Genomic DNA, 10423 nt, shown 5'->3' on the forward strand with positions numbered 1-10423 from the left:
AAGACAGAAAGTGAGTCCCCTCCCCACCTCTCTGTCTGCTCAGTCTCTGCTGCTGACATCCCTCAGACCTGGGGATCCCGGAAGGTACTTAGGGAAAAAGTGGTTTCAGCCCATTCCATTTCCTCCTTGTTGGTCTGGCCTGTTTGATCAAGGGCAGCCAGGATGTAAAGGAGCAGTGGGAGTTAGCAGTGAGAGTGAGGAAGGCCAGGGGTTGGGGACTAGGGAGCTAGGGTGTGAGGGGATGATGTGGGTTAGGAGGAGGTATCTAAGGGAGGGCTAGTGGGTGAGCTGAGGTGGTGAGGGAATGGGTGAAGGAAGGCCAAGGCCAGGAGGGTGGACTAATGTTCTGAGGTGGATGGGTGAGTCACGGAGGTTGGGGTAGGGGAAGATGAGGGGAGCTGAGGCAGAGGGCAGGGTTGGAGTGTGCTGGGCCATGTAGAGGGAGGCAAGAAGGCAAGAGGAGGTGGGCAGCTTTACAGAACAGAGGAGGGAGGAGGGGTGTCAGGCTTGTGTTTAAAACCTACAAACTCAGGCCTCAGGCTCAGAAACAGGAATGGACTCTGGCTGCAGGCAGGGGATCCTCCAGGCAGGCGAGGGCCTGAGGCGTTCCCAGGGGTCTTCCACATTTACAGTCTCCTCTTACCTGCCTCGTGAAAGCCTTTGCTTTGGCCTGTAAACTTGGCGACCTGGAGCCTGAGGATGGTCTTTCTGTCCTCCTCACCCTGCAAACAGAACATGCATATTAAGGCCTCCAAAGAATGTATTCCAATTTTTGTCAATGGACACTGTTAACCTCTCTTTCCTATTGCCATTACTCCTATTTGGGATTGGTCCTTGGTTACCTTTTGTTCCAGAACTTCTCCCAGTCATGCTATTTTGCAGAAAAATTATCTCCTTTGTCTTATTTTTAACTATTTTCACAGGCTGGTCAGGGACATGATTGTGAGCTGGCAGAATAAGGGATATTCTACACTCCCCAAACCTGTATGCTCTAAATGGGTTCTGCCCTCCAAAGCATCAAGACAAAATTGACTCTAGTGCATGAGACCTTCAAGAGAAAAGCACTTTAATACAATTCAGGTGCAACAAATAGCGTGCAATGAAGAGAAAGAATATAATTAAACTAGTTTCCATATGAAGCACTCAGTTACCCATCCCTTCATGGGAAAATCCTCAGCCCAACAGGGTCGGCCCAAAGCAGGGTCACTAAGACCTGAAAGCTGAGAACAAGTCTAGGGTGCCTCCTGGTGAGGACCCATAGGAAAGAGCAGAAGAGGCCAGACTAGTCTGGAAGGAAAAGAGCAAAATCAAAATCCAAGGCAAGATAAAGGCCATTGTCAGCCTCCCCACAGGTCTCTTTCAATGATCTCTTTCCAAGTCCCCAGTCCAAGTACAAGGCTAAGGACCAAGAGTGGGTTCTTCACAGGTCTGTCTGCTCCCTGTGTCTCCTCGAGGTCTTTGTTCTCTCTCATTTCTGTGGAGATCACCCTATTACTCTATGCAGGAATAAATTTAGGTGCTCTTTTTCAAATATAAATCTCTTTCTCCTTTAGATAATGAGTGCATTTACCAATAAGCAGAACACAGTGTGGCAAGCATAAGCTGAACAATTGACAGAAACCACATGTCATCGATTTTCCATTTCTCTTTACGAAAAATTATTGTAACAGTGAAACTGGAGATGATTAGAGCCAACTGGAGCTTTGTGTTCATAAGAACTTCCAGAAGTTTCAGATGACAGTCTTATTGAGAATCATCTCTACAGAGAGGAGTAATCTCAAATTTGGAAGAATTTATATTTGGGCAAATTTTTTCTTTAAGATGGTATTGATAAGAATGACATAGAATGGGTTTACCGACTGAGTAAGAAAAGATAACACATTTGACAAGGTGTCCAGGATGTAGTTATTATTCAAGAAATCATTTTTAATGTTCACAGTAAATGAACCCAGCTGCTATAACATGAAACCTGGAATTACAGGTGCTTCATCCTCTACAATCCATCCCTCTCTCATTACAGTGTTTTTCTGGCTGGGCAGCATTCCATGTGATCATTTAGGAAGTAAGGCTCTTCATGTGGTGATTTTGCCGTCCTGTGTGTCTATGGAGTCATCTGCACGCAGCCAAAGGACAGGGAAGGAGAAAGCAGGATGAAGTGTGGGAGGTTTTATTAGTAGACTTCTCTTCTGTCCCCATTCAAATGGCTAGAACTCCATCAGGCATCAGCTGCCATGGAGACCAGTGACCTCATCGCGTGATCAGAAGAAGTGTATTTGGAGAGCATCTGGTCATTCTGCTCCAGTTTTATCCTTTTCTATTTTATCTCATAAAATTCTGGGGTGTTTTAATTTTTTTCATTTATTAGTACTACTGAGCTAATGCTGCTTATTTTTTGAGGGTCTAAAGTGGTTAAGTATTTCTAACACATAATAAAGCTTTTTGTGGACTTGGTTCTAGTGCACTGATTGTATTAAAACCCTTAAAAGAGGGGACCCCTCTGGTGACACAGGGGTTAAATTCAGTACTATCAAGCTATTGGCAGCCACTGCAGCATGAGTTCGATCCCAGCCAGGGAGCTAACCCACATGGCACAGCAGACCTCTCCTGTCTCATCTGCTGCTCTCCTCAGCAGTGTATTTCAGTAGATCCACCTGTTCTGCTCCCCACTCTGTCTTCTTATCCCTCTCCACCGCTCTGGCCTACACCCCGGTTCTTGTACTTGTATGCATAAATAAAAATGAATGCTTTTTTAAAAACACAAAAACCTTTAAAATATAGAGTGAAATGTTGGCAAAGATGAGGTGAAATATGTACTCATTCCTGAGGAAAGAATAAATTTGTACCATCCTTCTGCAGAGAACTGTGAATTTAGAATATTTATACTGCTTGATATAGTCATTCTATTTTGGGGGAATGACCTAATGGTATAAAATATATAAAAATATAAAAAATGTTCGCCAGCACTTTATGGTTGCAAATAATCGGAAACAATTTGGTTGAAAACCCCAAGGAATGGTTAAATAAATTACTGTGTATATACTGTACATATAAATATATATAAATATAAATATATAATTACATATTTACATATAATTTTAAATATACATTTATATTCTATATTTTATATATATAAATACTTATATTTTATATATAATTATATATACATATATTTGTTATATATATTTATATATACAGATTATATATAATCGTATATAATATGTATGGACAGAGTAAGTAGTATATATATTTATATTTATATACTATATATAATATATACTGTAAATATATAAGTATATAAATAATATAAAATATATAATATATAAAAATAATAAATATAAATATATTTATATATAAATATAAATATATACTGTATATATAGAAATGACATATATATACTGATATATACTGTACATATGTCATTTATATATATATAAATGACACGTGGCAATTAGAGTGTGGATGGTGAACGCAGGGCAGAGGAATGATTGCGGAAATGATTGAGAAATGGCAAGGGCCCTGAGGGCCAAAGCGCCGGACTCGGCACAGTGCGCCTACTGGTGGCGATGACAGGTAATGCACGAGGGAGAATCGGGAGAGGGTGGTAGGGGTAAGGATCTGGGACAGCTGCGAAGAGCAGAAGGAGAAGCCAGTCCACACCCATTGTATCTTTAGTCCAGGCGAGGAGCCTGGTTTGTTGAGTCATCTGTGGTCACTGCTAAATAATCCTGGGTAAATTTTTTAAATCAAGTAGACCCATTTTGCCATTTTAGTGGCTTCCTGGAGTGTTCATTGACACCTTTTTTGGAGAGGTAATTGCTTCCATGTCAACTGTAATTACCAAACTGTCAGGCCCTAGCGGGACTGCAGGGTGGGCGTGGCCACCGAGAGCACTTTGGGGTGGTCAGGCCACACGCACCCAAACCTGCCGGCGGCACCTGTGCAGCACCTGCTACCGCGCATGCGAGCGGCCCAATCACCTCCCCTCCAGTGCGCAGGCTCTTCCTCGCCATAGGAGACGACTGGGTTCCTGTGGGAAATTGGTCTCTCCTGGACCCAGCGGGAAAAAGGCGTCAATTTTGCTTTGACCTGGGGGTCTCCTTGGGTCCGGAGATAGGAGGAGGTGAGCCAAAGGCAGGGGAAGGTGAGGCCATCTCCCCGTGGGTGGCTGATTGCGGAGGGGTTCCCCTTGGAGGACCCAGTGAGGGAAGGGCTCCATATGGGAAACTTGGGAGCTTTGGGGGGCTTATTATTGGGTCTGGGGGAACTTAGGGGTCCGGATTCATTCCTGAGCGTGACCTCTCCGTGTCTCACCTCCACTGACTAAAGGCTCATCTTTTGCGCGCTCTGCCGCTGGCGCCTTCTTGCTAAATTGATGGCACCTGATGCGGGTTTTCTGGGCTCTCTGTTCTGCGCCACTGACCTGTGTTTTTATCACAGTTGATTTACTTTTGAGTTTGGGGAATGTATTCTGGAGCTGACATTCGCTCCCCCAAGCCCAGATCTAGCAGGCAGGAGGGCAAAGCCACCGGCCAGAAGCCGGGTCTGAGCAGCTCCCCCATGTTCTGTCCAGGGCATCTGTCCCCAAAGGGGAAGCCAGTTTCTTCACCTCCACTATCGACCCTGGAAGCAGATGGTGAAGATTTAAACTTGGGCGCTCAGCCTTTGCCTCTCTACAGGGCATTATTTAGAAAGGGGAAGAGATGAAACCCTCCAGTATCAGCAGGTGTTTACCTTGGAACAGGCTAGAGTAGAGATCCCGCCCCTGCAGAATGTCAACTCAGTGTCAGTGACTCACTCCTCCTATCTATAAACTGTATTCAAACTTGTATTTTGAAAGAAAATCTGTCAGGCTGCTTCCTGGGTTCAAATCCTCACTTTTATAATCTAAAAAACTAATTTTGGGTTGAGATTTTCTGTCCAATTAACAGTTTGAAGTCAGGGGGCAAGATGCCTCAAGTTTTACTCTTAAGAGAGTTTTTGGTCTTCCTGGTGCTCTGTGCTCCCCCACACACACTTCAGGATGATTCTGTTTCTGTGAACATTGCCATGGGGATTTTGATCATTGCATTTAAATTCTGCTTTGGAAGTCTGCACCTTTCAATAAATGAATTACTCCAATCATGAGCATAAAATATCTTTCAATTAATTTGTTTTTAATTTCTGTCAACCATATTTCATAGTTTTTTTTTTTTTTATTCTACAGGATTTCCTCCTCCATTAAATGTTCTGAAGTTCTTTGACATCTTGGGATCTGAGAATCAGGTCCTTGGGTTCACTTCAGAAAGTTTGCCCCGAGCTTCCTTTTAGCTGCACCAGCAAGATTCACAGGTGAGTTTCTTTACCACAGAGAGACTCCTCACATAACTTTTTCATCATTCATCATATTTATTTATATTCGTATAAATTCATGATCATATTTTCATAGAAGGATCATGAAATTTGCATTAAGACACGACACAAGGACCCTATGCAATTTCAAAAGGAAATATGCATGTAAGACACGACACATGGGCCCCTTCCTCCCTGGCCCCTTCCCCCCTTCCGCTTGCTGCTTCCCTCTTAACCTCAGAAACCTCACTTCTCTAGAGTCCACTAGCCACAAGCCATACACCACACCCACCCCCAGGATGTGCTCACTCTGAGATTGGCGACACTCTATGCTGTTGGGGGTAGTCACCCAGGCCAGGGTGTACTCACTGCTGTCACTCCAACACTCGGCTCCTAACACCACCACTGTGGCAAGCACACCTCTGCACGAAGGCCAACCCTTTGCACCTGAACAAGGGTCGGGGACCAGTGGATAGTGAGCTCCACATGTGCCTCTGGCCCCTGAAAGGTCTGGCGGGAACCAGAGATACTAGGGCGAAAAGGCATCTGTTAGGAAGCCCGCTTAGGAGCAACAATGAGGACCTGCAGGAAAAAACTGTTCCTCGTTACCTGCAAGCACAGTTTCCCTCTTCTCATCCTGTAAAAACCTGGGCCTCCCTGGTGGTGCAGGCAGTTGAGCGCAGCGCTGTGAAGCTGTCCGCAGCCTCTGCGGCGTGGGTTCAATCCCGGCTGACCAGCGAGGGTCCCCACATGGCACGCAGACCTCTCCTGTCTCGCCCGCTGCTCCCCTCAGCAGTGTATTTCGTCAGTCTGCCTGTTCTGATCCCCGCTCTGTCTCCAGTGAAACCTCTCACCCTCCCATGCATCTGGCCTGTACCCCAGCTCTTGTATAAATAAAAAGAATTAAAAAAAACCTGCCTTCCCCTGACAATAGGCATGGCTTCACCAACCCCCCACCTTGGGTCCATGAAGTTCGCCCGGGAACACAATAAAGCCTCCTTTTAAACTTATTCTGTTGTCCTCATCTTTCCCTCCTCGTCGTCCCCCGCCGGACACTTCATTTATTCTGGTGCTGAAACCCAGGAGAGCGCGTGTGGGCCCACTTGGTGAGCGACCAGCTCTCCGTGGACCAGCCCCCTTCCCTCGCCTCCCTACCCGGACTCCACTCTCCCGTGGCTTGGCGCCTGCCCCACCCATCAGTCGTTGGCCACGAGGGTAAGTTTCCTCTTCAGCCCCTCTTACTGGAGGGCCCAGTCGGGGTGCCCCACCAGCAGCTCGGTTCCTAGCCTGGGCTGTCCTTAAGCCGTGGGCCCCCGCCAGTCCAGGTCCAAATCCCACCGACTCTTTCTGGGACGCCCATGAAGATCGGTGGCCTGTTCCTAATCCCGCCAGGGGGAGACCCGGAGACGGCCCCTCTCCCTCTCGGTGTTCCTGTTCCTCCCGTTGAGCTGTGTCTGCTCCCCGGAGATGTCCGGGACCGGCCCACGCCTAATCCGGTCTATTGGCGTCTGCCTGGGGTGCCAGACCAGCCTCCCTAGACGGCCAAGTTCTGAGCCGCAGGGGGGGGTACCAGACATGGGCTCCTCAAATTCCAAAGTCAAACCCGGCACACCTCGTGGCTGTCTTCCGGCCTCCCGCCAAGCCTTACTGCAACTCTCTCTGGCCTCAATAGCCTCAGGGACCGTCATACCTTTTGCCAGCGCACGGGAAAGCGGACAGAAAGTCCGTATGTCCAGGCTGGCTTTCTGTTGCGTTCCCGGCCCTCCCGCGAGTCCTGTCACACTTTCCAAGTTCTCCTTGCCCGCGGTAGCCCCTCTTCCTCCCCCTCCAGCCCACCCTCTTCCCACGATCCAAAGACCCCTTGCCTAATCCCGGACCCGCTTCAGCCTTCTCTGACCCTTTGGATTTCCCTTCTGGTCCTCCCACAGTGCCCCCACCCGACCCCCCACCCCACTTCCCTCCTTATCCTGACAACCCAGGGTCTCAGAGACCCCAACCTTCTCCTCTGGTCTCTCCCCCACACACCACACCTGAGCCAAGTTGGGTGCTGCGACCCTTGCCCCCCTCCGGGAGGTGGCGTGAGCCTAGGCACTGGTTCGAGTCCACGTCCCCGTCTTGCGCTCTGATCTCTCTCTGACCCAACCAAGGCTGGGCCCGCACACGGATGACCCCTCCTCCTATACCAGACTCTCCCGCTATCTCCCACGGACCTGCCACCTCACCTGCACGACGTCCATGTTATTCTCTCTTCCTCTCTCACCCCCCGAAGAGCGGGACAGGGGAATCAGTCAGCCCAAAATCATGGGGACCAGGTCTGGCTCAAACCCAGCTCTCCCTCCCGGTGCAGACGCTGTTCCCCGACAGACCCCGGCTTGGGACCATCGACCTGACACCGATGCGGGCCGCCGAGGCAGGGAGCACGGGGACAGGCTCACTACCGACATGGTGGCGGGGCGCGAGGCGGCGGCTGACAAGTTTGTCCATTATGCCCACATGCGGGAAATAACCCAGTGCCCCTCCGAAAATCCGGCGACCTTTCTTAGCCGCCTTCCAGAGGGCCTGGGCAAATATACCCACATGGACCCCGAGTCCCCCGGGGGAGGGTCACTATTTGGCTACTCACTATCTCTCAGTCGGCCCCAGATATCAGAAGAAAACTTAAAAGGGTGGAGGAAGGTCCCCCGACCCCTATTCGGGACCTGGTGAACACGGCCTTTAAAGTGTTCAGTAACCAGGAGGAGCAGGAAAAGGCTGAGAGGGAGGCACGGTCCAAGCAAAAAGCAGAGATGCAGGTCAGGCTCCAGCCACAGGCCCACCAAGCCTTGATCGCTGCCTTGAGGCCCTTACCCCCGGCTCCTCTCAAGGGACGACCACGGCAGGACAACCGGGGTCACGACAGCCTCCGGAGCCTGCTTCAAGAGTGGTCAGCAAGGCCACTGGTCGAAGCACTGCCCAGACCCCAGACACCCAGACCAGCCACGACCCAACTGTGGTCAAGCGCGACACTGGAGAAGCTACTGGCCCTTGGCGCCAGGCCGAGGGGGGCGGGGGAGTCCCTCCGCCTCTCACTGCCCCTTCCATGGCAGTCCTGGGGCTGGCAGCTAAAGATTGCCGGGACCTGGCTCCACGGATCCCCATCACCTTCGAGGAGCCTAGGGTAATGGTCAAGATGGCAGGCAAGTCCATCTCCTTTTTGCTGGACACGGGGGCCGCCTACTCTGTCCTCCCTTCCTACTCGGGTGTCATCTGTCCTTCCTGGTCTCCGCTGTGGGTATAGACGGCCGAGAGAACCCATCCGTTGTCAGTCCCCAGATCTGGGACATTTCCACCCCCGTTGTGGCCTCTCACCACCAACCAGTCATGATCTCCCTCAAGGACCCAACCACCTTCCCTTCTCGCTCTCAGTTCCCCCTCTCCCCAGCCCACCGGACGGGCCTTAAGCCCATCATTGAACGCTTCCTCTCCACAGGTTTGCTCGTCCCCACAGACTCCCCTTGTAAAAAGCACGACAGGTACCCAGACCTCAGCCGGCTCCACCTGCCTGGGAAGATCCTTTCCTCCCTGGAGATCAGGTGTTCAAGGCTGCAGCCATCTTGGCACCATCTGTCCCGGGTTATGTCTCCACTCCTCTGGGCCCTACGCGCCTGTTCATTTCTCGTCAGCCAAGCGGCGTTCACCACAACCACCTTCCACCAGTTGCTGCTGCACCCCTACACTTGGATGCCCAGCCAAGCCCCTCATGCCACCTAATACCTACTTCACCCCACACCGCCCCCGATCAGCAGGAAGTAGCCAGACCACACTCTGCGCCCTCTTCCCTCTATAAGTAAACAGGTTGGCACAAAAGCTCTGGCGGGAATCAGTTACTAGGGCAAAAAGGCATCTGGTAAGCAGCCCACCTAAGGGCGAGAATGAGGACCTGCCGATACCATCAGAAAACAACTGTTCCTCGTTACCTGCAAGCGCGGTTTCCCTCTTCCCGTCCCATAAAAACCTGCCTTCCCCTGACAACAGGCGCGGCTTCACTAACTCCCACCTCGGGTCCGGGACGGTCTCCCCGGGAGCACAACAAAGCCCCTTCTAAACTTATTCTGTTGTCCTCGTCCTTCCCTCATCTTCCCCTGCGGAACATTTCAGCCCCCTCTGCTGTGGTCTCCACCCCCGTCATGTTCCCCGCCCTCCCCTGAGGTTCCTCAGCACCTCACCCTCTAAGGCGACCAGGGCCTCACCCACAGGTGATATGAAGCAGCTCACCGGCCTCCTCGAGCCTCCTCAGCTGCTTGACCTCGCAGGGCTTCCCGACCTTGGCACCACTTTTTGCCTTATCTAAGTGGTTTTTGAGAGGCTCCCGCCTGGCTGCAGAGAAGCTCACACAGGTTGCTTAGGCCCCCGAGGCCCTCCTGCCACCCCAATTTTTACCTTTTGGGATGTGCAGATGATCCCATCCATGCCTGGGGTGCCACAGACAACCTCCCCAAGTTCCCCCGCCTTCCCGCCGGATGGTTAATTCAAGTCCGTGGGCTTTTCCTTGCTTCAGCACTGGGCAAGCTCCTAACACCGATGGTGGTCCACCTTCTGCCCCAACGAGTCTGCTGCTCCGGGGTCACGGGCTGGCCCTCGCAGGCCGTCTGCTCCTCCACACAGCTCCTGTCCTGCGGCTTCCAGACCTTGTCCACCTCCTTCGCTGCCGTGGCGTCTCCAACAGCCATGGAGCCCACCTGCAGAGCAGTGAGGGAACACTCAGCCCCCAGCCCTGCCTCCAAGCAGGCGCCATGTCCACCCAGTGCCTCCCCGCTGGGTGCAGAGTCCTCTCCACCTGCCCCGGGACCTCGGGAGGCTCCCTGAGAGGAGGCCAGCCACCCCTCAGTCCCTCCCAGGGTCTTCGAGGGCTCCCTACCTCTCTGCGCTGAATCCTGCTGACCAACGCCAGCTATAGGGGCAGCTGGCCCCGCGAATCTGCCTCTGGTCTGCAGCAGAGCGGGTGGGGGGATGGAGGGACCAAGGGGCTGGCAGGCCTCCCAGCCCCCAGCGACGCTTTACTCTATGGCCTTGTCCTCTCATAGCCGTTCTCCAACGCGCTCTGCCGGACGGCCCT

The sequence above is a fragment of the Talpa occidentalis genome, unplaced genomic scaffold (genome assembly GCF_014898055.3).
Source record: "Talpa occidentalis isolate TD23 unplaced genomic scaffold, MPIMG_talOcc4v2.1 talOcc4.4, whole genome shotgun sequence".
NCBI classification, from domain to species: domain Eukaryota; kingdom Metazoa; phylum Chordata; class Mammalia; order Eulipotyphla; family Talpidae; genus Talpa; species Talpa occidentalis.